The sequence below is a fragment of the Paroedura picta genome, chromosome 11 (genome assembly GCF_049243985.1).
Source record: "Paroedura picta isolate Pp20150507F chromosome 11, Ppicta_v3.0, whole genome shotgun sequence".
NCBI lineage: Eukaryota > Metazoa > Chordata > Lepidosauria > Squamata > Gekkonidae > Paroedura > Paroedura picta.
The window spans coordinates 33,706,242-33,730,400 of NC_135379.1; the positions used below are offsets into that span (position 1 = coordinate 33,706,242).

Below are 24,159 nucleotides of genomic sequence, written 5' to 3' on the forward strand. Positions count from 1 at the left end.
GCTGTGAGCTGCTGGGGACTTCGGGGAGGGTGGGATTTTGAGTTCATTTTGCCTGCTGCTGTGCTGGGGATTATATCTGTAACAGGGAATGCTGTTTTATATATGCATGTTGGAGTTTTATCTGTAACCCACCATGAGCAGCATTGCTCAGAGCAGCAGGATATAAATCCAAAAATAAATGAAAAATATAATAAATAAAATTCTAAGTAATTAACCATTGCATCTGACTGTCTCTGCAAATAGATCTGGCCACCAAATGCTTTCCTCTGAAAGCTGCAGTTCATTATGGTGGTGTATTGTTTTCAGGGCTATTATCACAGCCCTGTCATCAGCAATACCTCCATCAGGTTTTAATAGAAGTTAGAGAGCTCTAGACTAAACCTGTGATTCTCTTGAGAATTTCTGCACACATTCTGATTGCAAACACACTCTGATAGCACTGCAAAATGCCAATATTGCCATTCTATTATTTCTTTTTTCCCCTATTGCTTTTACCGAGTAATTCAGAGAATGGAGCCAGTATAATGGAATGTTTGCTTGCATGAAAAGGAATATCTCTCAATGGTTGGAACTGATCATGTTGGAATGGCAAAAGCTGGCCAATTCTGAAATAACCTACTGAATGCTATCTGTTGTAGGATTAAGAGGAAGTGCAATGCATATGTTCATCTTAACTTTGATAATTAGAGATTTTCATCTAGCAATATGTAATACGGAATGGAATATCCATTTTTATTCAACTGTTATTGTTTTAAGCACATTGAAAGCACATCATTTGATGTGTGCTGAATGAACGGGTTGGAATATTCCACTTTTGTTGATCAGGATTTGCAGGGTGTGTGCATTCGTGTGTGTGTGTGTGATTCAAGTGGGAGGCCTGAAGTAGCGAAGCAAATATTGTGTCCAATAGTGTCTTTAAGACCAACAATAGTGTCTTTAAGACCAACAATAGTGTCTTTAAGACCAACAAAGGTGCTATTGGACTCAATTTTTGTTGTCATTAGATGTTCAGTTTCAAGCCCAAGTAAGATGAAGTATGGGTAAATAAGCCATCATTCCTTATTTTCAGCTGGACACATATCAGTATTGGGTTGAATCCAACCAGCTGGCATTGAAGGAGCATGAGTCTGGAGACGGCTTTATTTCCAGTATTTTGTCCCCCTATTCTACAACCAGAGCAAACCAGGGGAAGGGGGAGGAGAAAGTCTCCTACAGTCTTTGAAATGATATCTAATCAATCAGCAATTGACTACCACATTACATCCATGGTGGAGGAATGGAGAAGAGGGTGGAAGATAAACTGAAAATAATATGGAAATCTACCCTTGCAATACTAGGCTTTCAGAATGCGTTTCTCAGGTTCAGCATATAATATCCACTCAGAGAAAAGGTGGTGTCACCATGGAGTTAACCATGGATATTGCAGGTGGAAAATTTAAAGCAATCAAAATCAAAATGGAAATCATTAAAGGTGCAGATTGCTTTTAAAAATCTGGCTTTATAGAAGATAAAAGCCCAGTGCAGATAAGACCCTGGCCATTTCACGGTTTACTCCTCATAGCACAAACAACCACAGCATCCAAACCCATAGAGGTATCACTATTTTCCTCCACAATAAGAGTATTCTGTTTACTACTTCCTCTATCCAAGACCAACTTGTCAGCCCCTTCCCCCCATCCTGTGACTGCCAGTTTGGTGTAGTGGTGTACTGGTAAGGAATGCAGACTTCTAATCTGATGAGCTAGGTTTGATTTCATGCTCCCCCACATACAACCAGCTGGGTGACCTTGGGCTCGCCACAGCACTGATAAAGCTGTTCTGACCGAGCAGTAATATCAGGGCTCTCTCAGCCTCACCTCCCTCACAGGGTGTCTGTTGAGGGGAGAGAAAAGGGAAGGTGAATGTAAGCCACTTTGAGACTTCTTCAGGTATAGAAAAGTATATAAGAATTAATTATTTTCTTTCTGCTATATTCATTAAATACTCAAAATGTGTGTAGGAAGAAGTAGCAATATTAGCTGCTTTAGTTATTCAAGCACTTTTCATATACTATAGCTTTGTTGTTTAGACTAATCTATATCACAATATGTTTCCAAGCTAATCCCATGTATTCCTTTTTCAGCAAAGCAAAGGCTTCCTCTTTAATGTTTTTAAATAAGTTAATAGCATCAAAAACCTGATTACTGCTGTGCTGACACCACAGGCTGTATCTATCTAACTTTCTGTAATGACATGCTCTTGTCAAATACTAGACTTAGGAGCTCTTTAAAATGCACATTTTGGATGATTTCACTGGCGAATTTACTAATACTAATAATGACTTTGAGCGCACCAGGCAGGGAATTTTGATGTTACCAAGTGACTCCCTCAAAATATCCCAATAGAGATACCACCCTGGGAAGTGCAGGGAACCTTTGATGCTCTCTGATCAAAAGATTGGTCTGAAGCAGGCATGAGTCAAAACCTTATGACTCATCCCCTGCGCTTAAGTCATAATTACTCAGTAATGGAGGAATGGCACTCTACAAATGCTCAGAAATATCCTCCACAATTATTTGGTACATACCAGGGATTTGTCAGTGAGGGTACCATCCTAGAGTTTCACCCTTCAAAGGCCACTGAGGCTTAGAAATAATTATTAGACTGGGGAGGGGGTTCTGGACAGACCTTTATATGAAAGATAACTAAGAAGACTAAAATTAAATACACTAAAGGAGAGTGATGTGTTACCTTTTCCAGTGGGCATCATGAAGCAATTATGAAGGCAGTGGCAACTACAAACATCATGTATGTTGCACTGTCACAAGAACATGTGAAAAGTCCTGCTGGATCAGACCAGTGATCCATGTAGTCCAGAATTCTGTCTCACACAGTGGCCCATCAGTTCCTCTGGAGGTCCAACAAAAGGGCACAGAGGCCAAGGCCTTCCACTGATGGGCCTCCTGCACCAGTATTAAGAGTGGGGATGTGCACTTCGGTCAGCCTCGGATGAACAACCTCCGAGGCAGGACCGCCTCAGAAACCAATTGCTCCAAGGCGGGCTGAGGTGGGCAATCCCTATGTTTAACATATCTGAGGTGGGTTCTCTGAAGTGTATTTCAGAAACACCTCAGCCACTTCAGACCCACCTCAGACGTCTTTGAGGAGCGCTTCAGAAGCGGCCATTTAAAGTTTAAAGGGAAAGGCTTACCTTGGCTTCTTTTACACTTCACCTTTCCTGCCATTTGTCCAGGGTTCCCAAGCTCTGGAACAAAGGGAGGGTTGAGTGAAGGATACAGACCAATGCCTGGGCTCCCTGTAGGAGGCCAGCTAATCATTCCAAAACCTTTTGCATTTGCAAATGTATTGCAAGACTAAGATTCTGGAGCTTGCTCTGCTTGCTTGCTGTAAGGGAGGACACGGTAGGTGGGGGGGGGAGGCTGGGGGGAAGTTAGCCTATAGGGAGGCATGTTTTTTTGGGGGATATTTCCTAGCCTATCATAGAGGGTTTTTCCTTTTTGAAAATCTTCTGTGCTTGGCCAGGAGGGTATATAAGGCTAGGGGGTCTTCTTACTTGCTTCTGTTGCTGGCTGCAGCCTCCTGGCCTATGCTGCTCTTGTAGAGTAGACTCTTACAGTCTGACTCCCAGAGAGTGTGCTGGGCTTTGCTGTGTGGCTGGCTGGCTGGCTGGACTGCTGCTGCTGCACTGAACAGTGGCTTCTCCCAAAACTGAGGCAGTCCGAGGCGGCTTCCTCCAAAGCTGAGGCAGTCCGGATTTTTCTATTAGCACACATGCCTAATTCAGAAGTTTATTGCCTCTGAACATAATATGGAAGTTCCTGTTAAGTCACTCTGGCTAGTAGCCACTGGTAGACGTATCCTCCATTAATCTAATTACCTTCTAAAGCTGTCTTTGCCTGTGGCCATCATTACATCCCTAAAGTGAATTCCCCATTTTAATCACTCACTGAATAAAGTAAACCCACTTAGTGCATGTCCATTTAGCATCTGCACATTTCATGGTACTGTAATCATGGCCTTGTACTTCTGCTGCTCTATCCTGATTAGGTATACTATACATTTTGCTGCAGACATGTTCAGTGGGTTGAGCTTTCTATTTTCAAATTAAAGGTGGTGATCAGATGGGAGATGATTACCTGTTCTGCTCTGTTCACATTCCTCAGTGACCAATGGCTGCAAAAGATTTCCCCAAAACTGTGAATGAACAAAGAAGCTTTTGACTGAAAATAGCCAGCAGCATCACTAAGAACCACTTATATGAACAACAAAGTGTAGGTTTTTATTGAAACACAGCATTATTGATTACTGGTTAATGGAATTTATGAGTCAATTAATTGCTTGGCAGAATAGTTGTGCACCAATGATGACAGAAGGGGAGTAGAACTTAATCAGACCAGATGAGCATGCCTATGCAGATGAGCATGCCTATGCATTAAAAGGCAATTTAACCGTACTACATAGTTAATAATAGGAACAGATGAAACTGATCATCAAAAACACAGCACACAATGGTGGGAGCTGAAATATTTCTTAAAATCCACCTTGGGATTTGCTGCTACCTAAAGGTTTAGCAGACATTATCAACTGGCAGCTCATTTCCATATTCAGCCCCTGAGACATCTTTATTTTTCTTTGAAAGTGAACATTAATGGAGCCTTTTAAAAATTACATTTTGAATCCTGTTGACAAATGTCAGTGTAAGAATTTTAAATGTCAGTTTGCAAAATGCAATATTTCATACCTTTTAGTAACGTTCCCAATATGCTATCAGCACCCATAATTCACAATATTTAAAGTACGTTTTCATTAAAACAGGAATTTAAAATCAATGTTTAAAAGCAAATTAAAGGTAGGAAACTAATTTTTCCATAATTAGTTCAGATAAGCTAACAATTGATTTCCCAAGTTGTTTATATACTTTTAATTTAATCCATACAGCAGATATTCTCCTAAAATATTTTAACAAGCATGGTGCCATATATTTACATCTTCAGATTGGGGCTACTGGGATACAAGGGCTTTTCTCCAAATTTGAGGGAACCCCAGGCTTGCAGAATCTGAAAACTGAAAGAAGGTGAAATCTTCCAAATAGCCATGGTCACAAACTATATATTTGCAATTTAGATTGTTGAATGACAAACTGAACCATGAATCCTTAAGAACCTAGCAGACCAGCTCCTGGCATACTTGGAATAAGCTTTGGTTCTTGACGCATACCAGTCGGGCTTCGGTCCTGGCCATGGGGGAGAGACAGTGTTGGTCACTTGGGAGATAATGTTCCAAAGTCTGGATATTATTAAGCCTACAAAAGACCATGTACACAAAACATGAACACAAAAGAAAACATGCTTATGTGATTATTATCATCAAAATTTTACATCTAGAAGAGTTGGTTCTTTATATCCCACTTTTCATTACCCAAAGGAGTCTCTTAAGTGACTTATGGTTGCCTTGCCTTCCTCTCCCCACAACAGACTCCCTGTGAGGTAGGTGGGGCTGAGAGAGCTCTGGCAGGACTGCTCTGTAAGAACAGCACTATCAGGATTGTGAGGAGCCCAAGGTCACCCAACTGGCTGCATGTGGAGCGGCAGGGAATCAAACCCAGCTTGCCAGGTTAGAAGCCGCCACTCTTAACTACAGCTTGCTGGCTCTGTAAACAAACTACAATGCTGACCGTGGTTCCTACCTGCTTGCACACTTTCCAATGTGTATACAACTGTCAGTCACACAATTCTAGTTGTTAAGCCACAGATTATGTAAAAACTTGGTACACTCTGTATGGAAAGCACTCCTGGCACTTCAGAATGTTAAGCATTCATAAGCTTTGTCTCATGGGACTTCTTTAAAAGGAGTCGTCAAAGCTACCACTCCTGTTTGGGCCAGTAAAAAGTACTTGCTTGTTTTCTTCTTTGTTTTCAATAATTAACTTGGCATAACAGATTGCTTTGTTGACTTTCCATGAATCCCCTGGGAGCACCATAAGATCTATTGGTATAAGAAGTCTATAATAAGCTGTGTTTTCTGTTGGTGATGGTGGTGGTGGTGGAAAGGACAGTCAGCTGGCTGCCAGGGTCATTACTTTGAATCAAGTGAAGAAGAGTATTTCACTCAAAAGACAGGCCTTTCAGAGCACCGCCTGTGCTTATGTACTTTACAGTAATGCTTTAGTTGGTAGTTGACTTCATACTCTTTCTCACAGGGGTGATATATCAGCTTTTACTTCTATTCCCAGGCCTTACCTCTCCTTCCACATTGCTCACCAGGAAGATTTGCTAAGTCAAGGCTATTGGGAGCGCTCATCTGTCTTGTTGTGCTGCCTCTTCCAAATGGGAATATTTATTTTGCTATGCAGGCAATTGGGTTTATCTCTTCCATGGTTCCTCTCTATAGTAGTTGTTGTTTTTTTGCTGTATGGGGTCCAAACAGCAGACACAAATACTCCCTAGCTCAAAAGTGCAAGTGCTAAAAGACATAGGGCACGCACATTACACACACCCAACAATGCCCAGTAGGCTGGAGAGCTCATATTTGCATAGACAATTCTTCCACCCCTACCCTTCCACCAGAGACATGTAGGGATAGAACTTTCCCTTCCACTGAAATGGAAGATCCTTCTAAACTGATACAGAAATGCTGAAATCCTTTGCCAAACTAAGCAATAATGAATGTCAAATGAAACAGACCTTCTGTACTGTTACGAACTTATGAGGTTAAGGACAGGGACCATTTGGCAGATAGCAGGTGAGTATTGCAAGGCTGTATGTGGAATCAGCCTTGAATAGTAATATCTTGTGACAAAATGATTGTGATGCTAAGCCTGTGTAAATTTAGAAATGCCTGCCTGTTACCCCACATGTCTGCTTTTGTACATTCAGTGCAGCTGCATCAGAATGCCAAAAGACCTGAGTATTTAATTTGAAAGCCTCTAAAATAGCCACATGTAAGATAAGGTGACAGTTTACAAATAACAAGCAAACCAGACTAGCAGTCTGCAATGAAAGAGAAAAAAATGAAACCAATGCCCTGATGTCTAAGATGCTGGGCTAAATCTGGTCACAAGTATCTGCTTCACAGATATGTCTCAAGTTCAGCCCCCCCCCCCCCCGGCATCCTCGGTTAAAAGTGAGCAGGTAGTTGATGATGAGGGATGTGAAATGATGTAGTATAGTATTTTCTCATCAGATCATGAGAGCTAAACATCCATACATGTATGGGAGACCACCCAAGAAGACTTTGAAGAGGAAGGCAATGGCAAATCTCTCCTACTTGTCTTGAAAGCCTTTTAATGGGATCACCATAGGTTCATTGTGACTTGACAGCACATATATACATAGCTGGTATTGTAAAAGACCTCTGCCAAGGACCCTAGAAAGCACTTGCTAATTAAACAATACTGACCTTGATAGAACAATGTTCTGAACAGGGCAGCCCATTTGTTTCTGTGTTTCTTGCATCCTGAAGAAGATCAGATGTCTACTGCAGCAGATCATAAGAGCTGCAAGCTGAAGTATAATTAGAGATTTTTCTTGAAACTGCACTATGGTTTTGAAGTTCCAGATCATGTATGTATATGCTTGCACCAGTAGAATGCTAATCTATTGCTTCTAATGCTTTAGAATTCAATCTCTCCATAGTTGGTGGGTTGTAAAAAGTTTCTCCTGAAGGCATTTCATGTTGTTGGTTTATAATTTCCATATAGAAATTCAGCTGAGGTACAGAAATCCTTTAGGCTCTTAATGAGTTTCCAGAATTATCTGGAACTGCTATAATTCTCCAGGGTCACAGAACTGGAATAGTTATTGACCTCAACCATGCTATAAAAAAAATCAGATATAATTATTTCCCCAGCTGCTTGCACACAGCTTCTCCTGGTGAGATTTAGATTTTTCTGACCTTGGTCCAGACATTATCTCCTTCTTTGCATAAATTTCAGGGGAAAGCTGCACACCTAGGGAGTGGCATCACCCCAATTTGTTTTGATTGGCACATGCCTATGGAAACTTCCGAATGAACAGCCTAAAATTAATGTTAACATACTGCACAAAGCGGTGGAATTAACCTTGATTTTCATTCACAGAATAAAATAAATCCTCTTAGTTCAAGCTTTTTTAATGGACAGAAAGTCTAGTGTGGAATTACATATTTCAATATCAACTGTTACAGCAGCTTCTACAAGACGGCCACATATTCTGGGAGGGGATGGGGAAAAAATGACTGAAATGTGGGTTGGTTCACTGCTGAACCCAGTAAAACAGGCTGGAACTAGCCCAATGTAGATTATCTGACTCATCACATGGGGAGGAAGAATAACAATGAATGCACTCATAGAATCATAGAGTTGGAAGGGGCCATACAGGCCACCTAGTCCAACCCCCGGCTCAATGCAGGATCAGCCCTAAGCATCCTAAAGCATCCAAGAAAAGTGTGTATCCAACCTTTGCTTGAAGACTGCCAGTGAGGGGGAGCTCACCACCTCCTTAGGCAGCCTATTCCACTGCTGAACTACTCTGACTGTGAAATTTTTTTCCTGATATCTAGCCTATAATGTTGTCCTTGTAGTTTAAACCCATTACCGTGTGTCCTCTCCTCTGCAGCCAACGGAAACAGCATCCTGCCCTCCTCCAAGTGACAACCTTTCAAATACTTATCATGCCCCATCTCAACCTCCTTTTCTCCAGGCTGAACATTCCCTGGAAAAAACATTCCCACTCCTTGCATCTATGCACTTGCTGAGTCATAGAACTGAAATCATGCAAAGGAAGTGCCCGTGCCTATGCTCCCTACCCATGATCTGCAAGAAGGAGGGGACATACACACAAGAACTTCCTTTCCCCATTTGTACTCGGCAGGTGACTCAGATTTTGCATGAGGGGGACAGTGCACTTGTGTCTGCTGTCCCTTCCTCTACAAAGTCAATGCAAGAATAGGTCCTCTGCACACAACAAGTGGGGAAAGGAAGTGCTTGTGTGTATATCCATTTTTTCCATCCACGTTTCTTTTAAAATAAATAGCTGAGAAGGGGTTTTCTTTAATGTGGAACACATCTACTGCCACACTCCCTGTAACGGAAATGATAATGGACATGATGTCCATTGTCCTGACTCAGGGAGGATGCCAGTAGGTGGTGGCTGTGCTGCTGCTGCATCCACCAGACTGACTCTGGAGAGTGGGGACGGCTTCTCAAGACAGGTGGTGGAGGTGGCAGTGGCTGCCAAGGCTCCTTACTGAGCCCTGCTGTGTCACTGATGCCACCCATCTCCCACAGCCACTCCACCCACAGGAGGGCAGGGATGGCCTTGCAAGATGGGTGGCGGAGGTGGCTGTGGCTGCCAGGTCTCTACACTGAGCCCCACTGTGCCACCAAAGCCGCCTATCTCCCATGGCTGCTGTAGCACTCAGGAGGGGATGGCCTTGGAAAATGAGTGGCAGTGGCTGTGCGGTGTGGTGCTCAACACCAGGCCCTTGCCAGCCATGCCCCTTATGTGGAATGTGTTCCACATAAGGGGCAAACATCCTTGTCACTAGATTTTTATTTATTTTTTATATTGTTTTTCAATCCTCAGACCTGGCAAAACCCCTTTATCTTCATCTGAACCAGCAAATATCTTCTAGATTCTGTCCTGGTATGTGCCAGAAATTTCATCAGGGCAAGAGAAAGTAGAAAGACTACTTTAGAACTCTTTATAAAAGTAAAGTAGGAGGCTGAGTTCCTCTGAGGACTACAGGAAGAGGAGAAGAAGAAGAAGAAGAAGAAGAAGAAGAAGAAGAAGAAGAAGAAGAAGAGTTGGTTCATATATGCCACTTTTCCCTACCCGAAGGAGGCTCAAAGCGGCTTACAGTCGCCTTCCCATTCCTCTCCCCACAACAGACACCCTGTGAGGTGGGTGAGGCTGAGAGAGCCCTGATATCACTGCCCGGTCAGAACAGTTTTATCAGTGCCGTGGCGAGCCCAAGGTCACCCAGCTGGTTGCATGTGGGGGAGCGCAGAATCGAACCCAGCATGCCAGATTAGAATTGGAACTATGAATGGAAAGCCTTGGTTTAAATTTATAGTTAGCCATGAAACAACTTCACCAGCTGTGGGATAGTCACTTTCTGTCAGTCTAGTCTACCTTTAAAGGCTAATCTGAGAATAAAAATGCAGAAGATACCCATGTAAACTGAGCTCCTTGAAGGAAGGGAATGAAAGTAGCCTTTTCCAGACATTCAGTTTTGGAACACCAACGTGGGTGAAACGACTTTGTGAACAGAACAACACATATGTTCCCATGTACCTACAACTTTAGTAAATTTTAAATTTTAATACAGCAAGTGCCAGCCGTAGGGAAACTTTAGTATGTATGCTTGCATGCCATCAACCCTCCAACCCCAAAAAGAGTTTAAAGATTCTTATCAGAAGCAAGCTTTTGAATCAGTCTGAAATTCTGTCAGTCACTAACATTCCAAAGCAGATAAAAATACAAATGTCATTTATTCTGCAAACAGAAATTATCTCCCCCATTATCCTGTTCACAAAGCCAGCCCACTGGAGGTCAAACAGAAAAACTTCAGGCGGGAACATTGCAAGCTGCCAGGTAAATGGCATCTGATAAAAATGAACGCAGTGAAAGAAAGTGAAATGAGATTTCTGCCATCAACGCAATGAAATTGCAGCGTAGCACAGAATGGTTAATGAACTTTAGACCTCAGACTTAGCTTATTGCTTTTAGGAAAGAAAAGATGATATAAATTATATTAATCGGCTCCTATTTTCAAATGTTAAATTCCTTCTCTTGAAGCAGCTATGGAGCAAAGATGAAAGCGGCACAGTTCAAGCTTATTAATGGGAATATGAATAATCTTCTGTGTTCTTTAGCATGTCAGCTGCTTTTGCCCCTTATAAAAGTCCAAGCTCTGTCTATGTAACTGATTCTTTAATATAGTTAAGAGCTAGGATTATAGGCATTTAATGTGGCAAACACAGAACTCAAAATGTTATGGAGAAAGTCAATTAGCAAATGCTGGCAGGGGCTCATGAGAATTGTAGTCCATGAACATCTGGAGGACCACAGGTTGACTATCCCTGTTATAGGTCATTGGTGCTTCAGAACTGGAGGGAAAATGGAATAATGTTCAGAGAGTTTTCAGGAGCATCTGCAGTGAAACCCTTTCACAAATTCATATTTCAGATTGATAGTTCCTGTTCTGTGCAAATCGATGAGCCTGCTGTGGGGAGAAGGATCTGAAGGAAATACCTGCCATCCAATAGCTAGCTGATTCCACGTTAGAAGAAGAAGAGTTGGTTCTTATATGCTGCTTTTCTCTACCCCAAAGAGTCTCAAAGCAGTTTACAATCCCTTCCCTTTCCTCTCCCCACAACAGACACCCTGTGAGGTGGGTGAGGCTGAGAGAGCCCTGGTATTACTGTTCGGTCAGAACAGCTTTGTCATGGCTGTGGCAAGCCCAAAGTCACCCAGCTGGCTGCATGTGGGGGAGCACGGAATCAAACCCGGCTCACCAGATTAGAAGTCTGCACTACTAACCGTTATGCCAAGCTGGTTAGTGCCAGGTTGTCATGAGGTTGAATGTTCAGAATGCAGTGGAACGGCATCCTCATTCACCTGCATCTGCAACTGATTGTGAATAGTCCCACTGTGCGATGAAAGTTTCCTGAGCAGGAGAGAGTTCATTTTTCAAGAATGAAAATAGTCACGCTCCCGCATGATCACTCAGGACTAGACTGCTGTCAGTAGATTATTTTTAGAAGTTTAAAATTTGACTTAGCAAGTAGGATACACACTACATTCTCCAATGGCAGAACAGAACTTTTCTGCATCCCTCCTCCCACTGCCAACTGATGGTGTCCATTGAGCGCTTTTCCAGAAGGATAGGAGATTCCAAGGAGTGGCATGAAAGCGTTTCTGTAGCAGGAATGGAGAATTGGACATTGCCATTGTAGTCTGGATCTAATCCAGTTATTGAAGTAACTGGCCCATTGGATCACACCCTTGGTATCCACAAATCAGTGAACCTACCTTGATTTGAAATAGCCTGGATCCTGCAGAATTTCAGCCTCTATTGAAATAATGTTGTGAGACCAGCCGAAGGTTTAAGGTGCATTGTTTCCCCTCTACTAATGACCTTGGTTTTGTTATGACTGCATCTGCAGCATTTAACTTGGTTCACTTCTGTCCAAACACTTCACTTTGAAGCACCTGATCTGGTAATATTGAGCAATGCTGAATTTTTTAGGGGTGTCTGGACCTTAAGGGGGGCTGGAGGTATCTGGGGCTTGGGGAGGGCACCATCACAGCATATGTGTAACCTGAGAATCCGAGTCAATGTCAAGCCAAAGACTCATCCAATCCAAATGCAATAGAAATAATGTTGCAATCCCAACAAATATAAAACTAGAGGCCCGAGTCAATGTACAGCCTGTCAAAAGCAATGTCAAACCCAAGAATCTGCTGCAGAAAGCAAATCTGACCTGAAGCAACTTGCACAAAGAATACAAAGTTGCAAGACCAACAAGAACAATGTGAAAAGACAGAATCAAAGCCAGACTGACATGGCAAGGTGATACCAAAGCCCTGGAAAGGCTGATGTACTGGGAAATAAAGAAAGCACTGAGACCCTTTAAAAACTGGCTCCTAAATGTCAAGTTATTCCTGAATACTTTTGGGACCCATTTTCAGTATTCCAAAAAAATCCCGGAATATCAGCCAGAGACCGAAATATATTCAGTGTGCGCGTGCGTGCATGTGTGTAAAATTCTTTCTTCGCTCAAAGAATAACTGGCTTGTAGAATTCATTGCCACTGGATGTCGTGATGGCCAGTAGTTTATGTGTGTTTAAAGGGATTTAAACAAGATCCTGGAAGACAGGTCCATCAATGGCCATTAGTTACAATGACTAAATGAAAACCCATGTTCAGATGCAGTAAGACCTCTGCATACCTGGGCTAGGAGGCAACAGGGAGAGCTTTTGCCCTCTGGCCCACACTTGTAGACCTTCTAGATCAGGGGTAGTCAAACTGCGGCCCTCCAGAAGTCCATGGACTACAATTCCCAGAAGCCCCTGCCAGCGAATGCTGGCAGTGGCTCCTGGGAATTGTAGTCCATGGACATCTGGAGGGCCGCAGTTTGACTACCCCTGTTCTAGATCATTGTGTTGGCCACTGTGGGAACAAGGTGCTAGCCTAGATGAACTATTGGTCTGATCCAGCACAGCTGCGTGTATTTCATATTCAGATGACTAATTTCCTCTTTCTGCAGACTTAACTGGTTCCAGCACAGCTTGGGTAAGTGTATTTTTCCCATGTAAAACAAACTCTCTAAACAGCTCCATATTTTCATCCTCCTGTAAAGTAGCACAAATTAATTCAGACGGGTCCCAAACTATTCAGCACATGCATAAATGATTATATACAAAGCTAGGATAATGATGTCAGCAACACGGTATGCATTTTGTATCACTGGAGACAAACTAGTCTGTAAAAATAGATTTTTCTATAGTCCAGGGTAATTATCTTTTGGAAAATAAATATACATAGCTTTTCAGAGACAACAGTGCAAGTCTGCACATTTCAGCGAAAGGGTTCAGTGCATGGTTTGTATGGAATTCTCTGGAACCCACTGCACTTCCAAACATCTCTTAAAAGCAATAAACTTCTCCAGGTGGTCATTGGTTTGGCCTTCATGCAAACACTCAACTTTCTGGCATAAGCAAGTCTTTATTTTAAAAAAATATGTTATTCAATTTTTCAGAAATATTTGTGCCATAGAATTACTAAAACCAGACACCTATTTATTGTATTGCATACCCGTTCTGAGCCCCATGAGTGCTATAATACACCGAGCTCCTATGTATGTGGACTTCCAAGTTCCCCTCAAGCATTTATGTGCACAGAAATAAAAGCATGGAGGCAACTGTCAGCAGGATGAAGTCTATAACAAAGCACACAAATCAGGATTGGGCCAGTGCATTCAGTTCACCTGAACCGAAAAAAACGTATTGGTATTTTTCCCCCCAGTATTTCTAAGCTGAATATAGATTCTCTAGTCAGTTTCAGCTAGTGGAGCAGCTGACCCAAATAAAAGCTGATCCCCCCCCCCCCGGCTTTTATTCAGGCATATTCAGCAGCTATACTGCTGAAATTTAAACTCAACAGCTTGAATAGCAGCCCTTCCATTCACCTTCCCCCTCTTCCAAAGGGTTTGCAGCCAAACAAGCTATACACTGAGGGTGGTCCACTGGTCAGCTGACACGCTTGAATGGGTGGTAGCCACTTAAAGCCTCCCTTTTCCTTCCCCCACTTGCAAAGGGAAGAAAGCGAAAGAGACTGCTGAAATGGCTTGCAGCCATTTAAGCCTTACAGCATGCACACTTCATTCTGGAAATCTCTTTGGAAGGGGGTAAGTGAGACGGAACTCGGAATAGCTTGACCATTCTGCCAGTCAGCTCTCCAGGGGGAGCAGTGTATAAATCACAAAAATAAATAAATAAATAAATAAGTTTAAACGGCTGGAATTCATTGAATCCCTCCCTTTCACTCTTCCCTTTCCAGAGGGGGGGAAACAAAAGGGACCGCTGGAATGGGCGCAAGCCAGTGGGTGCTGCAGGGGTCCTCAGTTCAAACTGGGCCCAAGCTGATCCTGGGGAGACACTTCTCTTCCCAGGATCAGTTATTTGTCAGGCTCTGCAGGGGTCGCGGTTGAAACCGGGCCCCACCACAGCCCAGGTCAATCCTGTGGATCTCCATGGGATCAGCTGTTGGACAGGCTCTGCTGGAGGACACAATTCCAACCAGGGGCCCCGTCAAGTTCATCCGGCAGAGTGTTCCTTCCACAGGATCAGCTGTTTGGTAGGAGTTTAAAGGATCCTCAGTCCCTTTAAATGCCAAGGAGCTGGAAAAAAATGGCTTTCCTGAATTTGGGGTAATACAGACATTTTTCGGGTCAAAAACCAAACCCAAACCAAAAAATTACCCTGTGTGTGTATGTGCGTGTGCTCGCGTACATGCCTAATCAGGACACAAGCTTAGGTGCATGATTAATCTGGAATCAAATATAAATATTCATATCATGATATGTGCCATGTTGGTACAAATCATGTTTCTAATTCAAAATGGACAATCCCACAGTGTGAGAAAAGATAGCCCTAATGATAATCTGTGATATCAGTAAAAGATATTGAACCATTATGAGTCAGCAAGCAGCCATCATTATGAGGGTCTTATAGCATTCCACACTGTAAATTATAGGAGCAGCGGGAGGGGAGAGCTACTTTTAATGTGTATTGTCCATCCCACTATATAAAGAGTTTTATCTTCTAATAGAGTCTCAAATTCTACCCATTGGAGATTTAATGGCTGGAAGGAGGAAATATTGAATGTGGGGTGTGAGAGTGCTAAATTCTGCATGTGGATTTTGGCTCCCGGTGTGAGTTTACAATCTGGAAGACCTGAGCTGTCAAGAAACAGAGGAATCAAATGTTGGCCAGTATCCTAACCCATCAATAGATCAGAAGCAACTTTGGGACCTAATCTTCAGCTCAAAGATGTCAGGACTTTCTGCAAATCCTTCAGGAAGTGGAATTAAAATAAGTCATCTTTAGAGATATTGTAAATCAGCAAGTTTACACAACTTGGGGATTTGTCCTAAAGAATATAATGGTGAAATTGGCTCATAAAAAGTGCAGTTGGAAATTGCCAACAGGATGTTGACAACAGACAGTTCATAACGAAGTACTTTAGAATACTTTCGAATAATGTACAGAATTCTATTGGCCTCGAGCCCAGATGATGCAGAGAACACCAATTAAAAACACACATGCACCAAACTTTCTATGGGCAAAGTTTCGCCCTTCTCTCTCTCTCTTTTTTGTAAAGGAAGTGTTCCAAAGTTTATCGCTCTTTCTGTGCATTTTGTTTATGTTTCAGGGAAGTTATGGGTAATGATACTGTTGTCGACACTTCTGGAAAGTAGATTGTTCTAAATGCCTCCAGGAGACAGCTCAGTATGATAAATCTCGTCCCATGCCATTAAGCTTCCAAGGTAATACGGATAGCATTTTCACACGAGACGTTTAAGAGGTGCTTTGGAAATGGGAAAGTATCAAAATCCTCATTTCTTGGTAGGTGCTGTGCCACTGCACAGCTGTGGCCAATTAGGTAGACATTTGCAAAACTGTGGGGGGGGGGGCCACAAAAATATTTTCCCCTTCAGTAACACTTTAATATCTATAACAATAAAACCCAGGAATGGGCTGTATTGTGAAAGAGACCATAAGGACATGTGACCTCTGGACACCAGGTCTACAGCACAGAAAATTTAAAGCTTAAAGGGTGTTTAAAGTGCTGTATTGGTACAATGGTCCTAATTGTGGGGTGGGGGCTCCTTCTCTCCCTCCCTCTTCCCATGCTGCTCCTCCTATTGCTACCTTCCCAAACACTCCCCAAACTTCTGAACAACAAAACTGATTTTCTAGAATTTTAGGAATGCTTTGGTTTATTTGGGGATTTACCAAAACCGACAGTGACAGGCAAGCTTTTCATTTTGGGGATATGCACAGCAGTACTTCAAACTAGCTCTTACATTGCTGTACCTTAAAGAGCTCTAGGTAGGGACTGGTTCATGTTTTGATGATCACATTCTAACCAGTTAGTTTTTGTGACATCTGAACTGAGCTTGTGAAGCTGACGTTTTACAGAAGATACACAGACAGCTCTTCAATGTCCCAAAGAATGATCTAGAAACCAGCAAAAAGTATGGCATAGTAGTTAAGAGCAGTGGTCCCCAACCTTTTTATCACCGGGGACTGGTCAACGCTTGACAATTTTACTGAGGCCCGGTGGGGAGGTAGTCTTTTGCTGAGGGATGTTGCCACTGCCACCTGAGCGCCTGCTGCACTTGCTTTCCTGCCAGCACTGAGGGGGACCCCCAGCCATAGCGGCCACTGCACAGCACCAAAGGTGAGCCGGAGGCAGAGTGGCAGGGCAGCCCCCAAGGCAGCAGCCAGGGAGGAGGATGAGGAGGAGCCACGGCCCGGTACCGACTGATCTATGGACCAGGACCGGTCCCTGGACCGGGGGTTGGGGACCACTGGTTAAGAGCAATGGACTTTAATTTAGAGAACCAGGTTTGATTCCCCACTTCACAAGTTTTCTCAGAATTTTCTCAGCCTGACCGACCTCACAAGATGCCTATTGTGGGGAGGGAAAGAGCATGTGATTTGAGACACTATGGATAGAGAAAAATGCTTCTCTTCTGATAAGCAGTTATGCAAGTCTGTTTTTGATTATGATACATGAACACAGGAAGTAGCTTGGCGCTGACTCAATCTATCAAGGTCAGTATTGTGTACTCAGACTGGCATGAGCTCTGCAGGATCTCACATCACCCTCTACAGAATCCTGTCACCAGGAGATGCCTGGGACCTTCTTCATTCCAAGCAGATGCTCTGTCACTGAGCAATGGCCCCTCTCCATTTCTTTATTTATTCTGTTTCAGTGAAGAGAACATCCTTGTGATGGGGCAGGTTTTAAATCTAAATATAAATGAACAAACATTTCCAGTCTTGTAACTGGAACTCAGTTGACTTGCAGGAGGGCATTTTGGGATGGAGTAAGACGTGACACACCAATGTTGGATATAAACAAGGCTACAGCTTTATTTCCTCCCCATGGGAGGGTTGGGGCAACATGGGAGAGGGAGCCTGACCTAGCAGTCAGCAGACTGCACCAACACCCCACGGAGACCAGAGGTGCCCTGGGGATCTGCACCTTTCCCCGCTGGGACAGCAGATCCCATACATACTGGAATCTCTTGCTAAGGGAAGTGACCTACGTTGGGGAGCAAACCTCAGTTGGCTGCCCCCTGGCCACCTGGCAAACAACCCCTGACCTCCCAGCTGGGTAAGCCACACTAGTTCTATCTATCTATCTATCTATCTATCTATCTATCTATCTATCTATCTATCTATCTATCTATCTATCTATCTATCTATCGCCCTCCCTGAAGGCTCAGGGCGGTTTACATCAAACAACAAAAAGGAGAAAATATCCTGACCCAAGTCAAGGACCCACCCCCAAAAAGGGTTAAGGAAAATGTGCTCAAGCCTCTGTAGGCTAAAACGTGTTGGAAAATTAAATATTTTTTTTTTTTAAGTTAAAAACCCAAGGCTTAAAACATAGCCTCATTAAAATCCAAGTGTACATTCATACTAATGGCCCCACTGACCAGTTGCATTTTGGCATGGCTGCCTTTATCAATGGTTAGGCATAAATAAATAAAGCATCATGTGCATAAAATAATATGTTAGCTATGTAATAGGACACTAAGAACCTTAATCAATTCTGTGGGCCAGAAGGCCAGACAAAATTCTTTGAGGCCTCTTATGTTTCTAAAGCAGGCCCTGGTCCAGATGAGCACTTGCAGTGTCCATTGAGTGTCCTGTAGGAGCCAGCCTTTCTCCGAAGTATGCTAAGGTGTATTCTGAGTCTGGCTCCTATGGACCAGGGCCTGCTTTAGAAACATAAGAGGCCTCAAAGAATTTTATCTAGTCTTCTGGTCCATAGAATTGATTAAGAAGCTTATCATGGTTTTGATTCCCCTGCTGATTCTCACTTCCCCAACACAGGTACCCACAGAAAGTTCTAATGAAATTTTCTCTTCAGAGTTTTCATAATCTTGTCAGGAAACAGTATAGGATCCTTAAAGCCCTTGATCAGGCATAAAGGTTTTTATATTTTGTTGTGAACTATGGCTACTTGACGGTGATGAAAGGTCAAATCAGCAACAGGATGCACAAATAATGGTGGGATTGTGCTTGTAAGGTGACTGTTAATTTTTCTTGGCACATTACTCACTCCCCTCACAAATTCTAGACCAGAATTTATAGAGTAAGACTGGTGGAGGTGGGGGACAACCTTAATCCTAATGTACACAAAAGGAATAATTAAAATATAATTTTTATTGGAAGTATAGATAGGCTATAAATAGTGACCTTGGCATGCTTTTGTTCATGACATCAGTATTTCTTTCAGGAAAATGTTTTTAGATGTATGTATAGGAGTAGAAAATGCACACCGGACTTCTCAAAATAAATACTGAACTCAGAAAAGTCACAGTGCCTTTGTTATATTTTCATTGGAAAGATGGACCGTTGTTGTATTTGAAACAGCCATCATTTACATGGTCGGGGCTTCCATGGAGAAAAAAGACAGGATGAAATCCACTCAATTATATTTCCCAAACAACCCTGTGAGGTAGAGGAGCATGACAGGCAGAGTGGTGGTCCCAAGGTCACCCAGCAAAGCTCCATAACAAAATAAGAATCTGAACAATCTGGGTCTCTCAGGCCCCAATCCAACATTCAAACCACCACTCCACACTCCACGTGGGCTCTCAGACCTGAGAAGTGTAATGTTCTTAGTTTTTTCAACACCAATCTCTATAGTTCCCCAGACGCCTCATATTGTCTCTGTTTTGAGATAGCAGTGGCCACACCAAGTCGCCATCAGTGTGGTGCTGTGGAGCATAAAGCTCCGCAGTGACCACTTCTTGGAAATTTTCTAGTCATTACTAATGTGTTGATCCTTAAGTCTGTATTCAAACATCCAGAAAACTGATTAAAAATAAATAAGCATTTTTCAAACTATATTATGTAGATTTTTGTTGAAGGACAGAAATCCTATACTTTGTCCTTTGGTAGAAGGATCATAAACCAGTGTGTTAGAAACATTTGTTATTTGCCTATATCTTTGCATCCAGGCATTTATGAATCATAATTAGCCTTGCCTTGCAGCATCAAATTTAGCTTTCTAATTATTTAATGATTTTCCTGGCTCTCCTTTTTTACATTGTTTATAAAATTATATGGTCATTGATCCTAATTCATGTCTCCACAAAAATTACATAGATTTCCTAAATGAGCAGCCACCGTTAATCTTTTTTTTTTTTTTAGTCTGGTGGTACCTTTAAGACCAACAAAGTTTTATTTGAGGTAGCAGCTTTCATGTGCACACACACTTTATCAGGTACAGAACAGATAATGTATCTGAGGAAATGTGCATGCATACAAAAGCTTATACCTTGAATAAAACTTAGTTGGTCTTAAAAGTGCCATTGGATAAAAACGTGTTCTGGTGCTTCAGACCAATATGGCTACCCACCTGAATCTGTTAATCTTTTTATTATTTTATATTCCTTAATACTGAATTTAAGTCAACCAGATCATGAAATCAATCTGACCATTAAGTCTGACAGTTACGAGAGCCAGCGAGGTGTAGAGTTGAAGAGCGGCAGACGCCAATCTGGAGAACCAGGTTGGATTCCCTGCTCCTCCTCCACATGCAGCCAGCTACTTGACGTGGGGCCAATCACAAATCTCTTAGAGCTATTCTTGCAGAACAGTTCTCTCAAAGGGCTCTCAGCCCCACCGACCTCACAGGATGTCTGGTGTGGGAAGAGAAAGAGAAAGGTGTGTGTAAGTCCCTTTGGGACTCCTTCAGGTAGCAAAAAGTGCTTTTGCAAGATTGGGTATTCCACTAGAACAGGGGTAATCAAACTGTGGCCCTCCAGATGTCCATGGACTACAATTCCCAGAAGCCCCTGCCAGCATTTGCTGGCAGGGGCTTCTGGGAATTGTAGTCCATGGACATCTGGAGGGCCGCAGTTTGACTACCCCTGCACTAGAATATTTTCAGCTGTAACTCTTCTCAGAGCTGCACCTTTTGACTCAAGGGGTTCTCGCTGCAGTCAGAGAAGAGAAAACATTCCTATTCCAGAAGCAACGTTTTCACTCATAGAGCAGACATAGGAAGGTGTGGATGCGCTTTATTCCTTTTCCAGGATCCCCACATTTAGGATTGGAGGGGAAAGCCCGGCACCATCACCAACAACAACCGCCTTACCCAGTAGTACTCTGGTGGTTTTAGTATTTTCCGACCACTCTTGCTCCAGTACCGGATAGTTAGGCTCCCCTAAAACATATGGTCCAATTAAGATAAGCCAGCAGGTATGTAGTGGTTAAGAGCCAGTGGACTTTAATCTGGAGAACAAGTTTGATTCCTCATTTCTTGGCACAAAGCCTGCTGGATGACCTTGGCCAATCACAGCTCTCGCAGCTCCACCTACCTCACAAGGGTCCATTTTGCACAGTGGTGGCCACACCAAGCCACCACCAGTGTGGTGCTGTGGAGCGTAAAGCTCTAGAGTTTACTGATCTGCTCTGGTGCTGAAATGTGTCCCCCTGGGAAACAAAGCCCATGCAGAATCGGCCAAGTTGTACTTTGTGGGGAGGGAAAGAGAAAGCACTCTGAGACTCCTTGGAGTAGTGAAAAGTGGGATATAAAAAGCTCTTTTTCTTGTTTTTAAAACGAACACTATTTTCTCTATGCTGAATTCAGTTTTATATTAAAAACTCAAAAGACTTCATCCCGTTATGCTGAACAGAAGGGAAAGCTTCATTTTGCAACTAATGTTTTCTTGGCAGACTCAGTACAGGATGGTTTGCCATTCCCTCCCCCAGTCATTATCATTTTACCCCCCCCCCCCCAGCAAGCTGGGTACTCATTTTACCAACCTCGGAAGGATGGAAGGCTGAGTCCACCTTGAGCCAGCTACTGGGATCGAACTCCCAGCCTCATGGTCAGAGCTTCAGACAGCATGTTGGCTGCCTTACCACCCTAGACATATTTTATCTATTTTAATGTGAATATTTAAAGTAGAATCTTGCATTTTGTTTCTGCATTGTCACTGAATTTTTATACTCCTAAACCTCTTTTCTTGACTGGTCATTCTATGTGTCTTAAAATTCTTGTACTACTGCACTGGGAAACTTGAACCATTGATTTCAATAATGTTTGTTTGTCGTTATGTTGCATCCTTAGAAATGTTAACTTCTCCCTGTTTTTTCGAAGAAGAGAAAACAAACAGACACACAAATAAAAGCTGCCGTCTACTCCAAGGTTCTTTCCTGCTCCAGGCACTTTTCTTTCAAAGTAAACAGATATAAAATGGGCCCGCTTTGGTGGGCAGAATATAAATTGCATCTTGATTGCCATCTGAATCCTTTCTTCACTGGCAGCAACAATAATATTCTAGACAGAGTTTAGTTTTATCAGCCCTGTAGAATTCCATCAGCTCTGCAGAATGCCATACTGACTGTGGGTATTTGTAATTTAATAAGAACAATGTTGTTGTCATGGTATGAAACAAAAAGGCTTAGAACTAAAGTCAGCCGGTCCAGAAGCTTCTGACCCATGACACACTCAATGCAAACATCTCAAAAGTTATATTTAGGTTGTCCTACCACCACCCTTTCCTGCCACTGCTGCTGCTTGCCTGGTGGTCATTGAAAGGAGGCTCAGCTTATCCAGTAGGCCAGTCTGCCTGAAAGCTGGAGGGACTCAGAGCCAGCCCTCCCACACACACACACACACCTCTGCAAGGTCACCCATGGCCAGTATCACTGGGCTGAGGCACATGAACACCAAATAGAATTTTCTCCTGTAGCCTGGCCCAGGTAGGATCAGAAGGAGTAGCAACACAGTAAATGGCATCCCAAGTACCACTGCACCACACTGATAGATCCAGGTGAGGCCTCCCATCACTATCAACAGCAGAGGTAGCCTAGAGTGGGCAGGGGATGTGATGCCTCAGTTACTATTTAAACCCAGCACAACAGCCTCAGTTTGCCTTCATCGGTTTGGGTTTCGTGCACATTGGGAGTGACTTCAGAAGACAACCACATGTTCCAATCCAGTGAAAACATAAAGCAGGTATTAAGTCTGCAGGTTCAGTGAGCACAGACTCCAAGTCTTCAGAACAGCTCTTTTTATTTAGCAACTCCAGCAACAGACTACAACTACTGAACAGAGAAAAACAGGCAAACTCATGCATTTTTTACCTTTCAGGCAGCCAGCTGCTGCCTCTGATTGGTTCTACACAGAGCGATCCAATTGGTCCTAGCAGAGCAATCCGATTGATCCTAAGCAGATCAATCAGATTGGCTCTAAGCAAAGTGATCAGGTTCCTTTGATTGGTTAGTTCCTTAGCTGGCAGAAGCCCTCATTTGCATCAGTGGCCAAATGCCCACAGACATAACAGCAGGCTTCCTTTGTTGAGGTTTTTTTAAGATTACAAGCACATCGACTTTGTTCTTGATTGTAGTTTAAAGCAGGGGGTAGTCAACCTGTGGTCCTCCAGCTGTCCATGGACTAGAAAAAGAAGAGTTGGTTCTTATATACCACTTTTCCCTACCTGAAGGAGGCTCAAAGCAGCTTACAGTCACCTTCCCATTCCTCTCCAGTAGGTCAGTCTGCCATGAGCCCCTGCGTTTGCTGGCACAGGCTCATGGGAATTGTAGTCCATGGAACATCTGGAGGACCACAGGTTGACTACCTCTGGTTTAAAGGACTCTTCAGCTGTTTGGTGGACCACATTCTTGTGCTTATCAGCTAGTCAGTGGGAGCTGGCTTGCCTTTTAAATTTAGCAAAGACTCTGTCTCTTCCCAAAGATCCCAACCACATGACCTGCCAAAAGGGATCAGGCCATGTGGGACCTTAATCAGTTTTGCGGGGCCTGTGAGACAGAGCTGTTCCACCAGGCTCTGCTTCCCACCTATGACAGCTGTTTCACTCTTATGGCAAACTTTCTCCTTCCACTATAACTAATTTCCAGTGCTGCTCTGAGGCAGACAGTAAATCTCCTGTACACCTTCGCCAACATTGCTCTTGCAGACCTGGGGATCCTGGAGGAGTTTGGGCAGCTGGTGGACCTTGAACGGTCAGCTCCAGATGGAGGATGAAACCAAGACCAATTCTGCATGGGGAATTTACCCTCAGGACAGCCTCTCATTGCTCTCAGGGTTTAGTGCTGCTACAACAGTACCCCAGAGCTCTCAAGTGGCTGGTGCAAATTTTAGTCAAATTTGCTCTGCGGTGAGGGAAATCATCAAAACTCAATTTGCCACTTCTTGCCGCACAGCAAGATAGGGAGCAAGCCTGTGTGGCAGCATTTTGCCCACTCTCTCACCTGTTCTCCCCTCTATTTCCTGATTGTGATTTTTTTTAATGATGTGGTCCATGTTGGCTGTGGGACCACAAATCTACGTTCCCCATGTAAAAATGTAAAAATAAAATGTTCCTCTCACTGGGTATGGTCATTTTTGATTGG

At 43.1% G+C, this 24,159-nt stretch overlaps 1 long non-coding RNA gene across 1 annotated transcript in view; it reads right to left on the minus strand.

The window, feature by feature from the left end:
* Nucleotides 1-4,310: 4,310 nt before the first annotated feature.
* The window catches only part of LOC143821018 (uncharacterized), a 29,141-nt gene continuing 9,292 nt past the window's right edge, over nucleotides 4,311-24,159 (minus strand). Inside the window, exons 2-3 of the long non-coding RNA XR_013225636.1 lie at nucleotides 7,399-7,502; nucleotides 4,311-5,302 (exon numbers count right to left, since the gene is read on the minus strand). This is a non-coding gene — a long non-coding RNA (uncharacterized LOC143821018). The remainder of the gene's footprint in view (nucleotides 5,303-7,398; nucleotides 7,503-24,159) is intronic.